Source organism: Bombyx mori, chromosome 8, assembly GCF_030269925.1.
Source record: "Bombyx mori chromosome 8, ASM3026992v2".
In the NCBI taxonomy this organism is placed as follows: Eukaryota; Metazoa; Arthropoda; class Insecta; order Lepidoptera; family Bombycidae; genus Bombyx; species Bombyx mori.
The window spans coordinates 11,726,786-11,753,355 of NC_085114.1; the positions used below are offsets into that span (position 1 = coordinate 11,726,786).

Sequence of the window (26,570 nt, forward strand, 5' to 3'; positions counted from 1 at the left end):
ACTACACTACTTACTCAACTTATTATACGGCAGTTGATATACACATCGCTTGATCGCTAAGTAGTTCCTTTATTAACTTTTGTTTATAACAAAACAAAAACAAACAAAAAAACAAAAAGCTTTCTAACAGCAATAAACATTTATTTATTTATGTACACACAGAAAAGAAGACATAGTACAGAGTAATAGGAAAATTATGTACAAAAGCGCTGCTTATTTCTTTAAGAAATCTCTACCAGCAGACCTGCGAGAGGATTATGAGAATAATAATTAAAAATGATGAGTGTGTTTAGAACAAATAACATATAACTAAAATAACAAATACAACATGAGAATTATAGTAATGCACAAGCACATAGCAAATATTGTTAAACTTGAATACAAAATATTAAACATCGTAATGTATGAATGAAAAATGATTGACTAATGATTCGATTTGATATTATATCTTATTATATATTAGTCTTTCGTTTAGTATGCAGAAGATTAGTTTTTATTATTTTCTTTTTCTATCAAAACAGACACCCGTAGTATCGATGTATGTGTGCCGGTGTTAATTTTTCAATGCTTGTCTTGAAAAAGAGAGGTGTAAAGGAACAAACTATCTCTTTAAAAGCATTTTGTACTGCCTCTCGTGTACTACATTTTTACCCTGCCAAGAAGATTTGGAAACTATTTAAAGTAAAAAAACAAGGAAAAATTTTATCGGCGCAATACCTGGTGAGTATGGTTGATGAAGCAAAACTTTCCGGCCTAACTCTCGTAAGGCATTGCTTTGCATATTTAATAAGTAGTTACAAATATAGGAAATACAAAAGACGAATCAATAAATAAATAACTAAATTTGAAAACAAAATTTCATTATTTTAAGATAAAATACAATTGAATTTAGAATTTATTGCCAGTGCCGTACATAAATTACGCTTCAATTGGCTAACACGACACCTTCATAACTATTTTTAATTTACAATAATCTATTGTACAATCGCTCCTTGATTTCATTTATTAAAAATATAATCTAATATAGAAAGACTTATATTGTATTTTCTATCGGTAATTGGATTAACACTAATTGTAATCCAATAAGTTGTTTGTTCACTTTTGTAATCGAATAATGCCTTCAGCTATTTACTTTTTCTATCAACAAATAAATATAAACCAGTATTCACAGACAGATAAATAATAAAAGATTTGAAAAAAAAAAACAGATTAATATTTCACGAACAAAACTCTTGCTCAAACAAAATAGCTAATGTTTCTGTGTCTAATTTAAATATCGATTTTGACTAGAAAATTGAAGACACGAAAAAACGATAATACTTTTACGAGTAAGTCAATTTACTTACAAACGCAAGTTTTACTTTCCAATATTTTTAACACGATTTGTACATATTTTATTCATAAAGCTAGAAGATCAGCACATCAATACGATACAAGTGGAAAAGCTTGTTGTGGCACGTCATGGTGTAAAATTAAATAGACTACGGTAAACAATTAATACTAAACGGACTGTAAGACAGTCAACACAACTTCAGTATAAAAGTTTTATTATGAAGTATGTATTACTATAAAGATGATTTTAACCATTCTTTTTACATGTTTTTTTTTTAAACTGAAATAATCAAAAATACACCTAGATATGTAATCCATAAGTCACGTAATCCAACAACTTAAATTTGATCTCATTTGTTGGTGAGTAACTCTGGCTTCTGCGCAACGGGTTCGATTTTCATTCATAGTCATACTGACTACTTATTACTGGTGGTAGGACCTCTTGTGAGTCCGCACGGGTAAGTACCACCACCCCGCCTATTTCTGCCGTGAAGCAGTAATGCGTTTCGGCTTGAAGGGTGGGGCAGCCGTTGTAACTATACTGAGACCTTAGAACTTATATCTCAAGGTGGGTGGCGCATTTACGTTGTAGATGTCTATGGGCTCCAGTAACCACTTAACACCAGGTGGGCTGTGAGCTCGTCCACCCATCTAAGTAATAAAAAAAAAAGACAACTCATGAAATTGTTGCATATGTGTTTCACCTTCCATAATGCATGCAGAAAATCACAACTTGGTGCTTGGGTCTGTAACAATGCTTTTTTACTTATCCGTTCAACTCATTTAGCTGCAGTCAGAATCCATAAGCCATCATCGGTCGGTAGTTTATTTGAATAACATCCTTCGGCATAGAACACGATTGCTTATGAATATTTTTAGATATGTCTTTGCAAAACAGGCTCATCCACGTAAGACCCAAATAAAATATATATCAAAGTATTCAATTCTCTTCGCTGCTGCAACCCCCCGATACATTTTGCATGAAACGTTCCATTATTTATGAGTCTTCGTTTTCAGCTGGATCGATGCAAGCTGCGGCCATTATAGCAACAAGAAACTGATGTTTTTTTTTTTTTTTAAACAGCTAAATGAGGTCATGGTTTGTTAATTGCTTATAAGTGCTTATAGACAACGTGAATTCCGCCACCCAGCTTGAGACTTGAGGCCTATGTCTCAACTGTATACTAATTACGCAAATTCCGTTATGACATATTTTTTACGCGTCTTTATTTTTGCATACTCGAATAAGGACATAGGTGTGTGTACATACATATATAATGAATGAAAACAATGAGTACGCAATATATGTTATCGTTCATTTTCTTATGTTTACTATCACTCATGGACATCCGCTATCCAAAGGCCAGCCAAGCCCCTGCCTACTGCTGAGAACTCAGCGGACAATGATTTTAAAATAAAAGCTCTTTAACCTCGGAACACATGGGCAGTTTTTGTTTTGAATTTTTCATTAAATGACTTTTAGCGAGTGCTCTTCGTATTATTCATTGCAAATATAACGAAAATATAACAATGTTCTGATCTCGTATTCAATAAAAATAGCACGTACATTTCACACGTCATTGAAATGAAGCTTTCAATATTCTATCTCATTCTCTCACATGGCCAATTCTAGAGATGTATTTTTTTTAATGTCGCTGTTTGAGTTTCACTTCGGATTTATCGAATTTTTTCATATCCTATTCATCTAATCGCAATGGTGTCAAAGATATTTTCGTATTAACGATCACTTACATATTTACGGCAACCAGACAATGTTATTGGTGGGATTTCCCACTGAGTTTATCGCCGGATCTGCTCAGTGGATCGCGTTTCCGATCCGGTGGTAGATTCTGCGAATCACGGCTCTTGCTAGGGTTCGTGTTAGCAACATTGTCAGGCTTGAGCCCCGTGAGCTCACCTACTATCCCGGTGATGCTAGACCATCAAATTAGGTAGGAAAAAAAAGGTGGGATTATGTGGGAAAGCACACCTACCCATCAAGGCGTAACTGGAATAGCCCCTAGGCTACCCGCGATAGGTAGGATAAATATATTACTATCTTAATATTTAAAATATTTAAAACATTAACTACCTTATCTATATATATAAAAATGAATTGCTGTTCATTAGTCTCGCTAATTTTTGGTCTTGAACTATTTGTGAAAATCCAGAGAAGGTTTAAAAGGTAGATAAATATGAAAACGCTCGGAATTAAATGAAAATAACAATTTTGTTTTTTCTTTGACGCGTCCCCCGTCGAACGGATTCCTTTGGTTTGTTTAAAGTTTATTGTATAAAAAAAGTTTAGGTCTTTTATTTATCAATTGAGGCACTAAGAAGTCTGCCGGATCAGCTAGTCTAAAATAAAAAATACACCTAACCCATTGTTCACATGTTTTAAATGTGTTTCCTGAGCCAATATAGTCGGTACATTTTTTAATTCAGGTCAAAAGCACTTCGCTGAATTAAATCTACTTTAAAGAGATTGATATAAATTGCACCCCAGACGATAATTCATAGATATTGTCTACCAATCCTATGGGTTTTGCTTGAAGTATTATAACTATATCCTTAGTTAAAAAATAAAATGTCATTTCCGCAATATTACATGTCCCTTATGGGTTTAATGGTGCACAATCATTCATCTATACTTATATTCTAAGCGGATTTGGATGAAATTATTATTTAATTCCCTTTGTCATAGTAAACCGATTATATCAGCTCCAATAAAAATAAATATGTTCTTTGATTCACAATTGGCTTGTCTTTTATGAATCTGCCCCTGATAAGCTATTTTTTTATTTTATACTAGCTGACCCGGCCAACTTCGTAGCGCCTCAATCGATAAATAAAAGACCTAAGCTTTTGTATAAAATAAACTTAAAACAAACAAAAGGAATCCGGCCGGATAATTGATCTTTTTATTTAATTAGGAGCATTTTCATATTTATCTACCTTTTAAACCTTATCTGGATTTCTACTAATAATTCAAGATCGAAATTAGCGAAATCGGTCCAGCCGTTATCTAATTTTAGCGAGACAAACGAACAGCAATTCATTTTTATATACATAGATAAATGTTTGTTTAACGTGAAAGAAACCTTGGGACACGGCTAACAGTGGCTTTGTATTATGCAAGCTTTGTACTAATGTCATTTTTAGGTTTTCTGGGGCTTAGCACAAAAATTACTTGAATTAATAAGATCATTTTATCATGGCAATACCGAGTATATCAACTATAATAAACATAAACTAGTGGCCCCGCAGTAATCGAAATTCGACTATAATTAATTGGAATTATAAGTTTGTACACTATTATGATTGTATTTTATATTTCTATAATCACAAATTTCGCCAAGACTACTACACTATAAAAAATATTAACAAAGACAAACAATATTCTATTCTTAATTTGACAACAGACGTCAAGAACAAAAGTTTGACAATAAATAGTATGCATGCGTGTGTGCGTCAAATACATGGTATGTAGTGTGTGTAATGTTTTCTTTATTGATTTATTGTATCTTTTATGCATTATTTAAAAAAAAAATTGCATTGTGCACTTCTTCTCTATGTTCTCTATAAGTGTAAAAAATTTCATACTCCTCCGTTCGCGCGATTTTCGTAAAAAGGGATACAAAAATTTTGCTTCACGTATTAATATATAGATATGTTTGTTGTTGTTGATACAAATCGTCTTGTCAATAATGGAACTGACACTGAACGACACAAGCAACGCGACAATGCGTGAACTTTACAGTAGACTAATTTAAAATTGAAATACCTGAAAAAAAATTATATTTTAATAAATTTTTTGCGCATCGAATATGGTTATTGCCTATCATTTATGTATAAAGCAGTTATTGTCGCTTAGTCACGTTTGCCTTTCAAGCGTCGATATCAATATTTATTTAATGAGGAAGAAATCGCGGAACACGTGTAGCAGTAAGATCGTGTTATGCAAGAGTTTTACTTTTTATCTTTTTTAGATAGTTTACCGTTCCACACTTAAAAACCTCAACTTTGAATTTTTCTCTTGTATTATATTGAAACCAAACGCTAAATATCCTAGGAGTAATGTAAAGCCATTAGATACAATTTGGTTTTAAGCTTTCGCCGTTACCTACACATTTTCAATCCTAAAATTTTTCTTACCTAATTCTTAGTACAATTTTTAGTTTACCTAATTCTTAGTACAATTTTTAGTTTTATATGACGGAGTTCCTGGTTCTATGGTGTTTTTAAAATGATGACGTCAGCGTCGTGGCCGCCATTCTCTTCATCATTATTATTGCCTTCCATAGTGACAGTAATTAAAACTTACTTTCTCAAAGAATTTCTTTTATTAAATTTCAATGATAACAACCTAATTCTTAGTACAATTTTTAGTTTTATACGACGGAGTGGCTGGTTCCATGGTGTTTTTAAAATGATGACGTCAGCGTCGTTGCCGCCATTCTCTTCCTCATTATTATTGCCTTCCATAATGACAGTAATTAAAACTTACTTTCTCAAAGAATTCCTTTTATTCAATTTCAATGATAACAACCTAATTCTTAGTACAATTTTTAGTTTTATACGACGGAGTGGCTGGTTCCATGGTGTTTTTAAAATGATGACGTCAGCGTCGTTGCCGCCATTCTCTTCATCATTATTATTGCCTTCCATAGTGACAGTAATTAAAACTTACTTTCTCAAAGAATTCCTTTTATTAAATTTCAATGATAACAACCTAATTCTTAGTACAATTTTTAGTTTTATATGACGAGTGGCTGGTTCCATGGTGTTTTTAAAATGATGACGTCAGCATCGTGGCCGCCATTCTCTTCATCATTATTATTGCCTTCCATAGTGACAGTAATTAAAACTTACTTTCTCAAAGAATTCCTTTTATTCAATTTCAATGATAACAACCTAATTCTTAGTACAATTTTTAGTTTTATATGACGAGTGGCTGGTTCCATGGTGTTTTTAAAATGATGACGTCAGCATCGTGGCCCCCATTCTCTTCATCATTATTATTGCCTTCCATAGTGACAGTAATTAAAACTTACTTTCTCAAAGAATTCCTTTTATTCAATTTCAATGATAACAACCTAATTCTTAGTACAATTTTTAGTTTTATATGACGAGTGGCTGGTTCCATGGTGTTTTTAAAATGATGACGTCAGCATCGTGGCCGCCATTCTCTTCATCATTATTATTGCCTTCCATAGTGACAGTAATTAAAACTTACTTTCTCAAAGAATTCCTTTTATTCAATTTCAATGATAACAACCTGATTCTTAGTAAAATTTTTAGTTTTATATGACGGAGTGGCTGGTTCCATGGTGTTTTTAAAATGATGACGTCAGCGTCGTGGCCGCCATTCTCTTCATCATTATTATTGCCTTCCATAGTGACAGTAATTAAAACTTACTTTTCCAATCAACTCCTTTTATTAAATTTCAAGTGTACAACGATAACAACAGAGAGCTCCGCCTCGTTCGGATGTTTGAGCCGGAATGTGTTGTGTGTTGTTTATTAAATTTCTTGGATACCATCTTAAACAATTGTTGACATGCGTAGAACTTATAACAGTTATCCAACAATATTAACATTGAGGAAACAGTTAACTCTAACCATCTTAGTTAACTAAATAGCAGGATTGCGTAATACATATATATTTCTGATATTTATCCGATATTTCCTCAGAAGTTTTCAGTCTACCCGTGTTCGCTTACGATCACTTCGAAAGGTCTTATTAATCTTTCTCGAATACCAGTGTTTATAAAATATTGGCTTTCTGATTTTAAAATTTAATTAATAATATGTTGTAACCGAATATGTTGAAACCTAAATTATGCTGTGATCTTAACAAAATATGTATCAGAAATTTTGTGATTGATTGAAAAAAAAAATTCTCTGTATAACCACTTTAGTATAATACTTTTTCATTATTGCCCCAGTGACCTCACGGCTGCGGTCCAATGTTTGTGCAGTAAACATAAGGTGTACGTGAAGTATACAGTTTGATTATAACTACAATATTGTATATGGCTAAAGATTTCTAAGTTAAAGGTGTATATTAGATAATAAGTTTGGTTAAATATTTCTTCTATCTATATATTAATACGTGAAGCAAAAACGTTGTATCCCTTTTTACGAAAATTGCGCGGACGGAGGAGTATGAAATTTTCCACACTTATAGAGAATATAGAGAAGAAGTGCACAATGCTAATATTTTTTTTAAATAATGCATAAAAGATACATTAAATCAATAAAGAAAACATTACACACACTACATACCATGTATTTGATATCTTACTCATACTATTTATTGTCAAACTTTTGTTCTTGACATCTGTTGTCAAATTGAGAATAGATTAAATATTGTTTGTCTTTGTTAATATTTTTTATAGTGTAGTCTTGGCGAAATTTGTGATTATAGAAGTATAAAATACAATCATAATAGTGTGCCAACTTACAATTCCAATTAATTATAGTCGAATTTCGACTACTGCAGGACCTCTAGTTGTAATTAAAGCACAAAAAAATTAACTGCGATTAACGGGCACTTGGCTATACCACTTCACAAATGCCACTCAGTAATAAACATAGTTTCCATATAAATGACGAAAACACTGTGATTTTAAATTCAATTACAATTGTAAAATGCAGTATATTAAATTATTTAACGCAGTATAAGCTCAAAAGTCAGGTCGATTGTACGAAATAGTGGTGAAACAAAAATATTGCTAAATGGTTTGAAATTTATTAATATAACTCGCACACGCAATTAAAATTGGATGACAAAAGTTGTTCACATTCATTATGTGATTATTTTGGATTTTAATCTCGCAATGTTATGCTAGGAACAAAGACCTTTGACGGCATTGTTTTTATTTTTAACTAGTTAAATCTGGTTATGTTCAGCTGTGAATAGTATATTATTAATAGTATTTACTGGTGGTCGGACCTGTTGTGAGTCCGCGCCGGTAGGTACCACCGCCCTGCCTATTTCTGCCGTGAAGCAGTAATGCGTTTCGGTTCGAAGGGTAGGGTAGCCGTTGTAACTATACTGAGACCTTACAACTTATATCTCAAGGTGGGTGGCGCATTTACGTTGTAGATGTCTATGGGCTCCAGTAACCACTTAACATCAGGTGGGCTGTGAGCTCGTCCACCCATCAAAGCAATAAATAAAAATTTTTTTTTTTTTTATAAAAAACACATTTCTTGAAACTGCTCGCGCGCCATCTGTCATAGGTTTATAACACTTAAAAGCTTTCCCTATAGTGCCAGTATTAATTGTACCAAAATTTCATCACCGTTGGGTTTAGAAACTTATACAGGACAAACAAAAAATATCCATTTTTATTTCTGTAAATTTGATAGAGCTACTTACTGATTTAAATCAATGTTACAATAAAACAAGTAATATTATGCTTGCCACAGAGTGTCTTGTCTGGCGGTTTAATTTAGTGGAAGCCCTTATGGAGACGGAAATTTCTGGATTACTGAACGCTCTGTGGGCCTCTTATATGCTGACCTCATTTCCAAAGTCTCAGTGTATGCGAGGATGCCGGAAGACGGAAAATATTTACGGAGAAATATTCAGCGCGTTGTTAGATAAGAGTTGAATATTTTTTTTCGTATTTTCGAATGTCTATACGTGATCGGAAAATAATTGAATGATGTTCATTTCTTTTTTAACACCCTGTATTTCAGGGAATCACTTTAGCACCACCATCGCTATTTCCAGTAACAGCGTTAATGTATTCTTGACAGATTCCGAAGAAAAGCATTTGTGAATTTCACACTAGGTCTAAGCGCTCGTGACCTAATGAGTATCACGAAAGCCTGACCCGGTAATAGATAATTTAAGTCGTCGTGGCCTAAAGGATAAGACGTCCGGTGCATTCGTTGTTGCGATGCACCGGTGTTCGAATCCCGCAGGCGGGTACCAATTTTTCGAATGAAATACGTACTTAACAAATCTTCACGATTGACTTCCACGGTGAAGGAATAACATCGTGTAATAAAAATCAAACCCGCAAAATTATTATTTGCGTAATCACTGGTGGTAGGACCTATTGTGAGTCCGCACGGGTAGGTACCACCGCCCTGCCTATTTCTGCCGTGAAGCAGTAATGCGTTTCGGTTTGAAGGGTGGGGTAGCCGTTGTAACTATACTGAGACCTTAGAACTTATATCTCAAGGTGGGTGGCGCATTTACGTTGTAGTTGTCTATGGGCTCCAGTAACCACTTAACACCAGGTGGGCTGTGAGCTCGTTCACCCATCTAAGCAATAAAAAAAATAAAAAAAAATAAAAAAAAATGACGAATTCGTGAAGCAGCTACCCGAGTTGACAGGTCTCCTCTTTTATTTATTCAATTAATAACCACGTCCTAAAGACAGCTTTTTCTGCCTTATATGGCTGAATGAGCTCGCCGTCTACTGGGTGCTAAATTATTGCCAAAAACTATTGACATCACAACGTGAATTTCAACAATAACAAATTCGAAAAAGGCACGATATACATACATATGTATGACATCGTCCCGTGCAGGCTTACAATATGCCCTACGTAAAGGCAATAAATATAAATAGAAATTTAGCAATTAAGGAGTTAGATGAGGATTTATTTTTATTTTTTATTGCTAAGATGGGTGGACGAGCTCACAGCCCACCTGGTGTTAAGTGGTTACTGGAGCCCATACACATCCACAACGTAAATGCGCCACCCACCTTGAGATACAAGTTCTAAGGTCTCAAGTACAGTTACAACGGCTACCCCACCCTTCAAACCCAAAACGCATTACTGCTTCACGGCAGAAATAGGCAGGGTGGTGGTACCCACCCGCGCGGACTCACAAGAGGTCCTACCACCAGTAAAAAGATACTGCTTCTACGAGCGGCTGAAAATGGACATAGCAGCCGTCCAGTTAAGTGAGTGCCAAGATCAATCAAGATCGAATACCCTTACGAATAAAAGTCGGGTAGACCATATTGCTTCACTTTAACTTCGAGACTCATGTGCTGTTTCAAGCAACTATTGGAATATTCTAGGTCAGTATCGAAGTTTCACTCAGAGCGTCTTCTGCGTTGTTAACTTTCAATATCTTCTTCGGAAACTTTTAATGTATACCAAAAATACAAACAACTTATTGTTTCACAGCGTCGAAGTTTTAAACACAATTTAAATTTTAAAACGCGAACACGAAGCGAAAAATGTCTGATGTTTTAAAATTTAATTGGTGGAAATTTTTCAAGTGCAAATCATTTTCTCGTTGCTTTTACTATGTTTTAGTTTTATTAATTTGTTATTAATTTGTTATTAATTGTTATTTAATAACATTAACCGTATAATAAATACATTTTAATGTTAATAAAAATGAGATAATTTTCAAAAGTACAAAACAAAATTTTAGTAACAGATAACGTAGTAAAGCTATGCACATTAGCATGTACACTTAATAAATACAAAACCTTGTACTAACGACGGCGAATCTTCGGACGTTTCTAATAAATCTTCAAATAAATCATTCCCCGGGCACCCTTAATTATGGAAACAATGAATTATTAGGAGCTCAATTAAGAAGTTTCCGATTCGGCGATAGCTGCCAAACGAAAGGGCAAGAATGAATTTTTAAGGGGCCTTGTAATCGGATGGTTTTTGAATTAGCAAAAGAACATCTCAAAGCGAGTGGTGTTAATAAAGGAGAGCCAATATTCCTTATTGAATCACAGTAACTGCCCAATAAACGTTCCACCCCCTTTACGACTGACGAGGAGCTAATAAAATTCCCTAAGGACGATCCAATGTGAATTCCGTAGGTTCTGCGTATGCGGATTATTTTTGTTCGTGTCTGCAGGAAATGTTGGTGACACGTATAATCATTGTTAAGTTGTACATAAAAATGCAATTACATCAGAGACGTTTTCGAATTATATTGAAAAAGTTGGTGTTCAATTAATTGCTGATTTGTACACCTCTCTGTTCTATAAATGATTTTACTGTAATTACGGCGAAGAGAATTTAAAATTCGATATCAAAAATAGTGGATTATATTTGTTTTTCTTAAAAGTAGCGCACGTTCTTACAAATTATCCAATTTGGTGAGCAAGAACACTTTAGCATTAACTTTTTTCCTTCTCGATATAATTACTATGGTCTAACTCGAGTGTACGTGAGCGCAATATAAACAGGGCGTTGCTTTTTGTTAATTGACCAATGTACATTATAAGTTAATAACTGCCAAGCCAAACCAACGGCCAAATGCTGGGTTGTAACTGTAATTTGCTAAAGGATTATTGGGTAGTGCGTGAGATAGGTTCTGTAGTTTAATTGGACATTTAGTGATGTTTTCTTCTGCAAATTGGTATTAAAAGAGCAACATGTTCAATAAAAGAATCTATTGAATTATTTAACTGACTAACTTTTGGTACTATTAACTCCTATTTTGTACTTGCTGTAGTGAGTTATCTTTATAAGCTCTTATTTAACTTTTAATGATTGTATGTATGTATTATATATTTTTATGTATTAATCTATATATTAATACGTGAAGCAAAAACTTTGTATCCCTTTTTACGAAAATTGCGCGGACGGAGGAGTATGAATTTTTCCACACTTATAGAAAATATAGAGAAAAAGTGCATAATGCTAATATTTTTCTTAAATAATGCTTAAAGATACATTAAATCAATAAAGAAAACATTACACACACTACCATGTATTTGACACACACACACATGCATGCTCTTTTGTTGTCAAATTTAAGAGTAGTAAGTAGTAGTTCTATTTTTTCAACTAGAAAGGCAAAGGTATCATACCATGCAGTCTAATATTTTATAAAAAAATTAAAATGAATAATGGTAATATGAAGTGAAATGAAATGAAGTTGATTAATTTGAAACATTAATCAATTGGCATGAAATTAAGTGTAATGAGGTGAGATGATATCGGATGAGATATAATCTCAGTAAAATGTTTTTTTTTGTCATTTTTCTTTATTGCTTAGATGGGAAGTGGTTACTGGAGCCCATAGACATCTACAACGTAAATGCCGCCACCCACCTTGATATATGAGTTCTAAGGTCTCAATATAGTTACAACGGCTGCCTCATCCTTCAAACCGAAACGCATTACTGCTTAACGGCAGAAATAGGCAGGCTGGTGGTACCTACCCGTGCGGACTCACAAGAAGTCCCACCATTACTCCTATTATCCTATTTACTGAGACTTTTTCAGTGGACCTTTTGCAGGATCCAGAGGAGCTACGTGCAGCGGCTTTGTTTTATTTTCCCACAATTAAGTGCATAGATGTTAAACAGTGTTAATTTTTTTATTTTGTCTATTAAAAATTTAAGTGTTTCTTCAGGTTTAAATGTGTAATAACGGTGGTTTATTAACTACTAGTGACGAAGAGATTGTTCAACGATCAATAACTCCACTACTTTTTAGACTTTAAATAATGATAGTCGGTTCTGATGGCTGACATGACTAATGGTATACCTTTGTTGATTTGATACTCACTCACGACTTTGCCGAGATGGACATCACTAGAATTGTTCTAAAGCAAAATAAATATCCAATATCGACCCCGACCTGTGTTTCGTTAGCCACAAGTAGTATTCGAACTGATTTAAGAGGTGCATACCTCCAAACCCGTGTCAAGGTTAGGCCGACCGATGACTGAGTAATATTAGAGTGTATCGGAGATGAATATCATGGATGTTGGCTCGTCTGAGGTGGTCTTTGAAGCACCTGGGCAAGTACTGTTGCATATTAGCCCTTACGTTTCTAAGAGAATTTGTGTAAAGATATTTCTATCTGTGTAGTTTGTCATAAGGTCGAGATACAGCTGAACGAAGGATCTTGTTTTAGGCTGGGCCTACGCGATAAATAATATGCACCGTGTTCTACTATGCCGTTCTCTATTGAGGCTAAAAGATCCTCACTGCCGGCCAATCATACGTAGCCTTCAGTTGAGTTAAATCGCTAGAAGATATCCTAATTCAAGAATGAAGCTGTACATATATCTAACAAACAATCATGCAGAAATGATGCATAGAATGTAATGAGCAAAAATAATGGCTTGAAAATCAAAAACCATTAAAAAAAACTTAGTAAAAAAGCATGTTTTAACAAGTTTTTATATTAATTGTAGAAAAAGAAAAAGATAGCTTGATTTTTTATCGAAATTACGAAATTTATATAATTCAGAGGCTTGTCTGGACATAACTTAATAACTTGAAATAGCTTTGACTTTAAACTTGGTATCCATGTAGAAAATACATGGACTTAATGGATAGGCTAATATTTATATGAGTGTTGGACTCCTTAATAATAATGACAATAAATAATGTTAATTTTAAATACCCAACAATAGATGTAAAAAATCAGAAATAAATTAGACAGGAAAACGTTTAAACAAACAAATAGTCATTTTTTTTTAAATACATTACACTTCAGTTCGATTACTATAATTACAAAAACTCCGTCTATTTTTATGCAAAAAAGTAAAATAAAAACAATTTTATAAAAAAGACACCGCAACCATTATGTGTTCTTAGACTAATATACTACAGATATAATAAGTAGTAACTAAAATAATTTTATTTCATCAAGGATATTTTGAAGAATGTAATTTCGTGCACTTAAATTTATTAACCTATACACTGTCATATTTAACACGATTCAAGAAGCTTGTTTTTCATTTTTCGTATAATATCAGAACACAAGGCAGCTTTTCACGAAGCGATTTCTACAAAGCATACATTAACCCACTGAGTTTCTCGTCGGATCTTCTCAGTGGGTCGCGATTCCAATCCGGTAGCAGATTCTGCATTTTTCTTGCTAGGGTTAGTCGAACCCGTGAGCTCACTTACATGTCCGCACGTAGCTGGAATAACCCTTTAGGCTACTAGTCAATAGGTAATGGAAAACAAAACATACATTGCAAATTTTTAACGGAGCCCCGTATCTAAGACATTTCTACTGAATCGTATGTCACGTTTATTTGGTGTTTTCAATAACAATTTTGGAGCTGCTTGTTGTCAATACGTCTTTCTATTTTCGCCTGAACGAAGCTCGCGTTACGTAATCTTTTTATTACAATGTAGTGATGGATACCGTTAAGCTCGACATTATATGATTTATTGTGTTTCGTGCGATTTGAATTTAAGGTTATGTTAAGGTTTGTATAAGGTACAAAATATGAATAAAACACAGGTTTCTTATACATACACACAAACTCTTTAAAAAATGTGCATTAAAAATAGTGTAGTTGTATTAAATAATTTGTGATAGTATTTTTTTTTTATTGCTAAGATGGGTGGACGAGCTCACAGCCCACCTGATGCTAAGTGGTTACTGGAGCCCATAGACATCCACAACGTAAATGCGCCACCCACCTTGAGATACAAGTTCTAAAGTCTCAAGTATAGTAAATATTCTATTAAAGGAATATTTACTTTAATCTAACGTCATTATGAGTCTCATTAGGTCTTATTATTAAAAGACCTCCAATAGGTAGGACCTCTTGTGAGTTCGCGCGGTACCACCACCCTGCCTTTTTCTGCCGTAAATCAGTAACGCGTTTCGGTTTGAAGAGTAGGGCAGCCGTTGTAACTATACTTGAGACCTTAGAACTTATATCTCAAGGTGGCGCATTTACGTTGTAGGGTCCACTAACTACTAACCACCACACCAGGCGGACTGTGAACTCGTCCACCCAACTAGGCAAATATATATATATAAAAGGAATCGATTTTCATATGAGGCGATAAGTATCGTTTTATTAACTGCGATAGGGCGTTAATAATTGAAATTGAAAACGATCACCTTATATCTGATAGATGGATAAAAACATTTCTAAATGTATCATCACGTTTAGGTCTTGTAAAGTACATAATGCGACCACTTCGATAAAGCGGCACGACACGAGAACCAGAGTCTCATCGTGGCCGCCGGTAACTACATTCCCGATCCTGCGGAAAGAATGGAAAGCAGTCGACGTCGCCCAAAACACGTCATCTCGGATCCTCCCGATCCACTAACGGTGCTTTTAGGTACCTCAAGCACCGGTCACCGTTCTCGTCGAACCTGTCGCTTCCGACGAAGGGCTCGACGAGTAAATTAACCCTCAGACACAGCCCACTGAGTTTCTCGCCGGATCTTCTCAGTGGGTCGCATTTCCGATCCGGTGGTAGATTCTGCGAAGCAAGGCTCTTGCTAGGGTTCGTGTTAGCAACGTCGTCAGGTTTGAGCCCCGTGAGCTCACCTACTAGTTAAGGTTACGCTGGAATAGCCTCTCAAGGCTACCAGCTAAGGTAGGGAAAAAAAAGGTCTTGTAAAGTACATAATTCGAAAACACGTTCGTCGCTCCTATCTTTAATACCCCTCCGTTTTTTTTCCTGACAGTTTTGTATTTTGTACGAGCAACAGCCGATTTTATCGATGCTACTGTAGTGATAGCCATTATATTGACAGATGTCCGAATCTCACTAATGACCTTTTCAAGATCGCATAAATATGTACAAGTTCCCAACAACAACATTCGAACCCTCAATCTACCGACCAAAGTCACCAACTCGGTGGAAATTCTTCTCTTCGTCATAAACCTCCAACCTACGTTTTTTTTATTAATGTTTGTCATTGGTTTGTATTTCACACAAATGGCTTATAATTTTTATAATCAACTCAGAATCCCATTCATTACACGCTGAATGGCAAAATTAACGCGATGAAAATGTTCGGAGAGTGATAACAATAATATTTTTTACATTAACAACAATAACATAGATTTAATTACAATCAAACCAATCCACAATTTTGTTTTGTTTATAAAGCATTCGCAGAAACTATTTTGTTTCTCCGTTACAAACACATACCTATTCTTCAGACAGGGCGCTGAACCTCAAAGGCTTACGCACTTAGTGGGTAAACAGGTATGTGGTTCTTGACGGTCTTTCTTTTTTATTATATAGATGGGTGGAGGAGCTCACAGCCCACCTGGTGTTAAGTGGTTGCTAGAGCCCATAGACATCTACAGCGTAAATGCCGAAACTCGCCTTAAGATATGAGTGCTAAGGTCTCAGTATAGTTACAACGGCTGCCCCACCCTTCAAACAGAAACGCATAACTGCTTCACGGCAGAAATAGGCAGGGTGGTGGTACCTAGGCGTGCGGACTCACAAGAGGTCCTACCACCATTAATATTGTCTTCAGATGTTGGGAGAAGACGCCCTAGAATGTTTTAGGGCCCGACCCACCAAACGAATTCTCTTGCACTCTTTCACCCGACGTCCGATCTCCGCCCGGAGTCGAAACCCGGACAAAGTACCCACTAACCAGGCGAGTAGTGGCGTTTCCGTGGTCAAATCTCGAATCCACAAACACAACATTTTTACTTCTATTTGAAATCTAGAAAACCAAAATAATCAGACGTTTTATGGAAAAATGTCGGGACTACGCTTTTGATTGACTCTGGTACTATCCTGGTACCCGGCATTAGTTTTCTGAAACGCAACATTTCCTTCCAGTGATACATCCTAAAAGCAATGACTCAATTTGGAAAGTCACCTGATATCTGTAAAATTTATATCTAAAGAACGAGATAATCGGGTACAAAAGTTCCTTTTTATATAAATTTATATAGCTTTTTATATAAGTTTAAGTAGGTCTGGTTGAGAAAAATGATTCTAAATTAGAGACAGGCAGACAAGTAGACCAGAAGATATCAAAGAATCCCTTGTCCTGTCGCTATAGAATCTTAAAAAATAAAAATTCCCTTACCTAATATATTAAAACTTTTATATTTTTCATGTTAATTACCACAACAAGTTTTGAATAGTTATTGACATTCCAAGAGTTTAATACTATAATTTCCAGCGATCACATGTCAAAACTATGCTACCAACTTTACTGCAAGGTCAGTGGACGCGAAGACTCGAATGAATATTCGAGAAACGTGAAGTTTATTATTGAAGATATTTATTGAAACTAATGTTATGAATTCATAATGCATTTTGCCGGACGACTTTGATTCCAAGCCAAGCTGGAGCTAATTAGCGTAATATATGACCGGTAAATTATCTGTTCTTTTGGCGTGGTATTTCGCAGAATGAGCCATCGTTTATCGACGTTTGCACATCTAGAGTAATAATAAAACATCTCTCTGGAACTTTCCGAGCCAAGAGAGCTATTTTTTGAATGAACTACAAAATTTGCACGTTTCCAGATATTTTTTATCGTTGGAAGAAATCGTTGGACTTCCGCCTACGCTTTGGCTGCGGTAGGCGATCATGTTGGAGTTGATCCGAACAAAATCCCTTGTCAGAAACAGAACTCGCCCGAAGAAAGGTGGAGCCAAGGCGAAACGATTCGCGCGGAACGCATGTCTCTGCGCTATATTGGACACCAAACCAGCGGGGTTCTGGCTGGTTCAACTACTGTTTCCAGGTCGGAGCCAATGTATCAGTGGAGGTAGAAGGGTACTTCGTGTTCTTCGAACGAATAGAATACGGAAACTGTCCTACTAAAGACAAGAATTGAAAAAGCCTCAAGAACCCGGCCCCAAGCCACTAGAGGCGAAGGAATCCCGACACTCCATTGGAGCTAGGGGCTATGTACTCTGCGTAATTTTTGGCTGTGGCCACGTGAAGTTGCCCCATTATGTGAAGCATCTCAGAAAACTAGTCACTATCCTTCACCTCCTCCGGTGCCCCCATAGTGACAGTTACGAAGGTCTCGCACCACTGCTGGAACAATATTGTATTGACAGTCCGCAAAAACTTTACATTCGATAAGTGAAAATTCCTAATATCGGATATGCCAATGCAATGTCAATACATGATAATAATCTATCTATGTAATGAGTAGATGATAACGCTAAGCCCGGAAATTTACCTAAGATTGCCAAAGTACAATATTGAGGTTTCTCTTCTCTTCTATATCGTTCCCTCACTACTAAGGATCACGAGCACATGCGACGTACTTCCAATGTGCTCGATCATGGGTGGTATGAACTGCATGGTACAGACTACCACCGAGTGCTTCTCTTGCTAGATCTGACCATCTGGCTGGTGTTCTGCTCACGGCGCGCTTGCCCTCTATGCGACCCGTAATTATGAGCTTCTCTAATTCATGTCTGGGAGACCGCATGATGTGTCCGAAGAAGCTCATAACACGTTCCCGGCAGAAAAATATACAAAAATAGACAATAGCATAGTAAAAAAATGCAAAACGATCATAATTATTTCATTACTGTAACTGTAACTATACTTGAGACCTTAGAACTTATATCTCAAGGTGGGTGGCGCATTTGCGTTGTGGATGTCTATGGGCTCCAGGAACCACTTAACACCAGGTGGGCTGTGAGCTCGTCCAACTATCTAAGCAATAAAAATAAAAATAAAAAACTATCAGTTTGCAAACGCTCAATTATTTGAATGGAACAATGAATGGAATTCAATTTTTTCTAAGAACAAACAATTCAATTGAAATTGAATTTCATTTTTAAGAAAACACTCCTTATGAATTCGTAATAAATAAAATTTTCAAGTTCACGATCGAAAGAAAAATCCATTTAGTCAATGGAAAAGCGCTGTAAATTCAGTTAATTTACAATTTAATACAGTAATGCTTCGGTTTAATGTCCTTACATTATGCACGGCCGTTACTCACGCGACGATGCGCATAAACCCGCCTTACGAAGCTTTTCTCCCTTCGAACGGTTTATTAAGAGAATTTAATTCGTTATGTTTCAAGACACTGATTTACATAAAGTCCGTAGGTATATTTTGCAGTCATCTTATTTTACAAAAATTCCTTCAGAAACTGTGGCCGTGTGTTTTAAAAAATAGCTGTCTATAATATTATACTATCTATAAAACTATATATACGTCACTTTAGCTTTAGGTTCTATTCCAGCTACGCCGTGATCGAGACACTTGTTCCAATAAACACTTTGACCACTTGTCCGGCTGCAATGAGCTTACTGTCGTAGGTATACCATCTTCTTCATCCTGGAGGGAACACATATAGATAAAACCTAAGAACTAACACAGCTGCGATCGGTGTCCATTACTAATAAAAAATATATATTATGGACATGATAATAATACCGTCATTCAACACCAGAACAAAGTTAGAAATCGACGAGTCCACTTTCGTACACATTAAGTAGGCGTTCTCGACCCCTACCTATTCAGGTAAATTGCTCAAGATTCCAACCCATTAGGTGCCCTTGTGCTAGCCAACACTGTCATTTTGTTCCGCTTTGTTCTTTTCGTGGTTTCAGGTGACAACAAAAAACTACCACTTCATTCATTCGTTCAGTGTCTCACGAAATAAAATCCATTACGGATTCGATCTGCACTAGACGTTTTTTCTTATCTTTCCATGCGCCTTATTCAGAAACTTATTAAAATTAGCACACGCTCACTATAGCATCGGATCGATGCCCTAATTAAAGCAATTTCCACGTTAAATCATCATGTCATTGCTTTTTGATTACAAATTTAAAATCGCATATAGTTCAATTCTGATTGATGATCACACAGCCAATAAATAATAGTTTAAAAAAACTAACAAAATACGCTTTTCAGGATCCCCTTCAGGATCAGGAAACCCTTCTACTCATATCTGTATCCTGAAAAGCACCCCACGCGTTTTTCTTACAATAAAATCATTTTTTCTTACTCTATTTTTAATTCAAATTTATTAAATTTATTTTCTATTTTTTAGTTGGATTTTCTATAAAAGCGTATTTTGTTAGTTATTTTAAACTATTATTTATTTTTCATTTTTTAGTTGAATTTCAATTATTTCAATTATTTTTTATGTCAAATTGTCATCGTTCCTTAATAAGTATACCAAATTCGAGTTAATCCGACGTTTTGAAGGGGGTCAAAATCATATTCAAATATTCCGTTACAAACATACATACACGTCTGAAGCTAATAATAAAAGCGTATTAAATAAAAAAGGACAAACGATATTTAATTTGATAAAACTTTTTTTTTTTAGATAACAAGCTAATTAGGATGTCCACTAAATTTCAAAATACATACTTTTCTTATGTAAGGACTAGATGTTTTCGCTTCATGACATTTGCCGTCCGTCCGCCGCGCCATTATATTTCAATGTATTATATCTCCTGCGTGCGCCTCTTGAATAGTCAAGGAGATTGTACGTAATACGTTGCGTGATCCCTAAGATTTGTTGCTCTTTACAAATGAGAGAGCTATACGAGAGCGAAAAATTTCATGTCCCATGTAGTGCGGACTACTCCAGACTCAATGGTTAAAAAATTCGTAATAAATCTCATTAACTTGTCTGTAGCAGTCAGAGCCTTGAATAATGTTTTGCAATACATTCCGTGTGATTTTTTTATTTTTTATTGCTTAAATGGTTGGACGAGCTCACAGCCCACCTGGTGTTATGTGGTTACTGGAGCCCATAGACGTCTACGACGTAAATGCGCCACCCACCTTGAGATATAAGTTCTAAAGTCTCAAGTATAGGTACAACGGCTGCCCCATCCTTCAAACCGAAACGCATTACTGTTTCACGGCAGAAATAGACAGGGCGGTGACATTAAAATTTGACGTTTGAAGATTAACACGTTAACAGTCCGGTGTTACGTATGTGGTACACGGTGAGCGGTTCCGCCGAGTTCGTGTACCCTATTAGGTACACGAGCCGATGTGTTTCTCTACGGGGCCTAGATCCACGGACTCGTCAAATTAGTTAGTGTTTTCTTTGTGGACTTGTGGCCAAGGATCTAATAAATGGAAAAAGTCGAAAACATGTCATATTTTTTTTAAATTCTTAGTATAGCAAAACGACATAAAAAAACTTAGAAAAAAGATACAAATTTTTAATTGATGGACTAGAAGCTTAGAAAAACAAACAACGCAATATGCTTTTTTTGCAAATTTTACATTGCGTTGATACCCTTTTGGCTTTGGCCTGTGCATATGGAGCAAGTCGATCTTCATCAAGAAGGTTTTGGCAGCATCCCACGCATCGTCTTCGGATGAATCGAGATTCTTTCTTGCCCAAAAACTCCAAAAAATGTGTCTTTCTCAGCGGCGTAACTTGAACTTGAACGTTTCACGTGCTGCTAGAATGCTTTTCTCTCCTTCTCTCTTTCGGTAAACCTTTTCTCTTTTTATTGACTGTGCCACAGAGGTCTGTATTGCGAGAAAGCATAAATTCTGTCAAAGGGTCGCTCGTGTAGTAGTTGTCAGTTATCATGCAGCGACATTCATCAAGTAAACCTTCTGCCAATGTTACTACTATACTTCCGGAACCAAATCAAAAAAATATCCAAATATCCAAACCAAAAACTTGCACATTTTGACCATTGTAAATTTGGTATCCCCAAGTGTTCTGCAGACCATAGTTTATAGATCTTCATGTTATATTTATGTGTTTGAGGGTATGTATTGGCGGAAAACTAGTCTGCCGCGGAAACGTACCATCGATATGGTAATAAACTAACCATACATCCGTCTACTGGAACACTCATGAGCCTGTGGTACACGTTAAAGGTACCCGGTAATTTAATACATAAGTCCGTGTACCGCCCGCTGTACACGGGTATATCCGGGGTCAACGACCATATTTTGTTACTTTTAATGCATCAGCCGATAGGTGGACATCTAATAATGGCCAAAAAATATATAATCACACTGGGACATATGGCGTGTTTCGGAACGCTTGTATATGGACTGTTAACGTGTTAAGAGACTAACTTTTTGCACTGCTTTTATAAAATAATCATTTTCTAACAAACGATTGTAATACTTCTAACTTTCTTGGTCGAGTTATATAGTTTAAAAATGTATTTATGGAAATCCGATTGGAGAAACCTACATAATACACAATCAATGATCGCGTAAGCTAATTGCATTAGAATTTTCATTGCATCGAAATAACCTACATACTGCTAATCAATATGAAACAAGAAATGTCACCACGGTCGTGACTAATTAAAGGCCTTCTATTTGCTTCGGTGTTCGCGAGACGTGTACATAATTAAAACTACTTTTATGGTTTCCTCTTACGTTTGAAGTCAACGGAATCGCGAAGGATACGAAATCTGTAAAGTATTCGCAACGTCGGATATAACGTCGAGGGTTAAAAGGCTATTCGGATTAAGCGACATTTCGCTTAATACGCGACATTTCGACAGCTCCTACGTATATTATCGTAACCAACAAATTGACGAAAATGACATTTTTAGATTTTCAAATACTTTATAACATCGTTTATCGTTTCATCTAATAAAAAAAAATATATTTGCAATAGAACCAAAGATATTGAGAGTGCATATTGTCGTATGTTCATATTTACCGTAGTAATATATCGTATAGTGCAGTTAATGTGCTGTACGCGGGAGGCGAGTGATCGTTTAGCCGCGCGAAGGAATGGTAAGTAGTAGTACCGATTGTATACGCTGGAGAGGAGCTCGAGCGCGGCCAATATCACATTTTAAAAAAATGTACTGATTTATATTATTTAATGGACAGTAAGTATAAGATTAACTATCAACTGTGTCATCTAGGTCAAAACGAATGATTGATACAGTAATGAAACCGGTAAAACAATGTGATAATTTGATTGGCAAAAACCGGTAAACGCTAATAATTCAACTTATAGTGATGATGTGTGTACATCCAACCCTTTTGTGGAAAATACTACGAGGGTACAAGGTAATATATATGTTTTACACTATGAATAATGATTTTATGATTTATTTAAAATATAATAATATGAAATAGTATAATACCACAGTAAAATATCGTAAGTATATATATACTATACTATACGTTGAATTTAGATCCTTCTCCAATATCGTAAGTAAATACTTACGATACTTTACTATTGAAAAAAATATAAACGAGTCCCGTATCTGCTCTTACGATATTTTACATTGGAATTTCCCATACTTTTTTTATCCTATGTCACACTTAAGATATTGTACTTCGATATAAAGCATAACTTACTATAGTATTCTTTTCAAAAAATCTCAATAAAAAGATATTTTTGTTTTTCTTTTACAGAGTTACCACCCCTTTTTGACGCAGATATTGATGAGATAAACCAATTGATGGATTTGTCCTATTTTGGGTCCTATGTGTCATATGTACCTACTGCAGACTAAAATGTTCAACGAAAATGAGTGATGATGACAGAATATTGATTTTCAATAGATTTTAAGATTTAGGAAACTGTGAAAAGCAGTTTAGCAGCAGCAGCTTTTATTGAAAACTTGGTTGTCAAACAAAAAAACTAAGGATTTTCACTGACATGGAATCTAGGCGTAGGTTTACTTTGATTTATAGATTACCAAGGGCTGTTTTAGACGACCAGGAAAACTATTTAACTGTGTACAAGAAGATGTTTCTAAACACATTTCCATTAAGTAAACAATTTGTCTATAAGTCTTTAGAAAAAAAGGTAAGGTAAGTGGATTGATAGAAGCGGATCTGCGAAGGCGTCGCAAAGTAATAACTAGGGATGTTATCAGAAGTATATCCGATCACATAAAATCTCTTCAGCCTGTAGAGTCTCATTACTCTCGCCAAGGAAGTAGTAAAATTTACCTAGACGGAGATCTAAATTTCCATCGCTTGTTTGAGTTGTATAATGAGTGATTTAATACACTAACATACTCTTCAAAAGCTAGTTCTGAACGGCAATATCCCGACATCGTCAATGCATACTTTAAGTTTAGTTTTTATATGCCAAAGAAGTACCAATGTGACAAGTGTCATATCTATAAGAATATATCTAGTCTGACACTATCTGAAACACAATTATATGAAGCACATATTAAAAATAAAGAGATAGCTCGCCAAAAAAACTCGACCGATAAAGAACTGGCCAAAGTATCAGATGGTAAACTATTAATCGCCACTTTCGACTTTCAAAAGTTCTTATTGCTCCAAATGGTAATATAAGTATCCTTTATTATAAACGAAAGCTTTAACTGTTTAATTTTACAGTTTTTAATGTGGCTGAACAGGAAGGTACTTGTTTTATGTGGCATGAAGTCCAAGGGAATCGCGAGGCAAACGAAGTGGCTTGTATGAGTACATCTCCAAACGTAAGGATCAAGGTACAAGCAAGCTTCGGTTGTCGCTTTTATTTTTAAAGTGACAATACATCATTGTTTTTTAGAAGTTGGTCATAACCAAAATGAGGGCGATAGCGTTCACACCTTAATAGAAAAATGTGCCAAGAATAAACTTGCTTATACACCATTTGAGTGTTTTTGTTTAGTACGCTGAGCTAAGCAAAAAGGAAAGCCTTATATTGTAGAAGAATTACAACACACCGATTTTTTTAATTGCAAAACATTATTAAAGGACAATGGGGTTAAAAGTACTAATGGAGAAAAAGTTCAATGGAATAAAATAAGAGAGGTGTTTAAAACCTGAAGATCCTTATAAATTATTATATAAATATGATTTAGCTGCCGAAGATTACCATACTTTATGTATAAAAGTGTCTACCAGGAGACAATGTGTAATCAATATTGATGTACTGTATGCCAATAGGCTGCCGATGATACCTCAGGTGAAAAAATATGATTTGATGAGCATGTGCAAATCTCAAATCATACGCAGCGCTCATTATGATTTTGTCCAAAGCCTATCAGATACTGGTAACGATAGTTTTTCGGATTTAGATACAGACTAATTTTGTAATAATTAATGTTTTTTTTTTAATATTACATAGTTTTCATTAATTTCTTTTTATTTTTGTACTAAAAATTTTAGATTTTAGAGACTGCACAATACTGATTGATTTTTTTACGAATATTCAAGTAATGAATAAATATTTTTTTCTTGTTAGTAAAAGATATTTTTATTTAGTTGATAAGGAGTGCAGGGATGAATAGATAATTCATAATAATAATATGTATTATATTTTAAATTTGAAAGAGATTTTATTTAGTTGATTTTAAATTTCAGATATAAGTATTTCATTGCATTTTTTAAATAATACGTGTATTTTTTAAAGCAAAATACTATTTATTTTGGATAAAGCAAATTGATTTAGACAATCCGTAAATTAATAAAACAATAAATACAATCTTTATGATAATATAAAGATTTTATTTCATGTTCTTAATACTACATACTATTAAAATAACAACAATACCATTGATTAATATTTTAAGATTATTTTCTTAGAGGGAATGTTTATTTAGACTGTTTTGATTACGAAATACATTATATTTCAGTATAATGGAAGATAATTATTTTATTTTAATTATTCCCCTTAATAGCACTAATGCTATAAACGTCTTTGTTCCATTGTATATTATGGTAACTGTAACCCAAGACACATTATTATTTGATAAGTTCCAATGTAAGTTATCGTACGTGTAACATACCCTACTTAATCCTACATATATATCAACGTAAAGTGTAGTAAGTACTACATACAACGAAATACCATTGATATTTTCCGTAGTAGAAAACCGTATGTGACTTTTAAGAAATTCTAGCAAAAAATTCAAAAAACCTTTTTAGAGGTAATATTCCGTTCCTAAAAATATATTTGTATGCCAATTTTGATTCTTAAATGAGCTGATTTGACTTCACTATCATCAAAAATCTGCTTGCATAACTTTGAATTGCGATACTGTAAAGTTGATAAAACAGAGTTACGATATTATACGTAGGAGGTGTCGATTTATTTGTAATTAAAGGTCCGTTTTATTTGGTATTAGTATCAACAATTTGATTTCTTCAATTGAACTTCAATTAAGTGGTAGTGGGGTAACCCATTCAAATAGCCGACGAAGCTTTTTTTGTTATGATATCATTGCAAATTATTAAAAATTAAATGGCTTTCCTGTAAAGTGGCAAAAGTGTCGTTTAAACTAAATAACCCCTCGCTCCTCGATTTAATAACTTTACAAAACACGAGCTCAAACCATAAAACTAATTTAAAATAAATGATTACTAGATTTTAGGGAACATAGCAAATCACAATGTGAAAACTGTTTCAAACGATCTTTTGAAAAAATAATGGGAATTGATATTTTCAAAAACAAAAATTTTTAAATAGATACTGCACCCATTAGAAAAAAAAGCTCGGTTAAAATTAGAATAAAACCATTTATCAAATTCGCCTTTTCATAATTTCGATTAATTACGTAACTTCGTATTGAATCTCGTTTATAACCATCTGTCGAACTTTCTTGAAGTCTTTTAAAAGTC

At 34.7% G+C, this 26,570-nt stretch overlaps 1 protein-coding gene and 1 long non-coding RNA gene across 2 annotated transcripts in view; one reads left to right on the plus strand and one right to left on the minus strand.

Moving 5' to 3' along the window:
- LOC101737969 (beta-3 adrenergic receptor) overlaps positions 1-26,570 on the minus strand; it is a 136,561-nt gene that overhangs the window by 93,380 nt on the left and 16,611 nt on the right. The gene's annotated exons all lie outside the window — the stretch shown is intronic.
- LOC134199317 (uncharacterized) lies at positions 22,594-25,191 on the plus strand. The gene is made up of 3 exons (XR_009973756.1): positions 22,594-23,045; positions 23,397-24,234; positions 24,342-25,191. It is a non-coding gene; the product is annotated as an uncharacterized LOC134199317 (long non-coding RNA).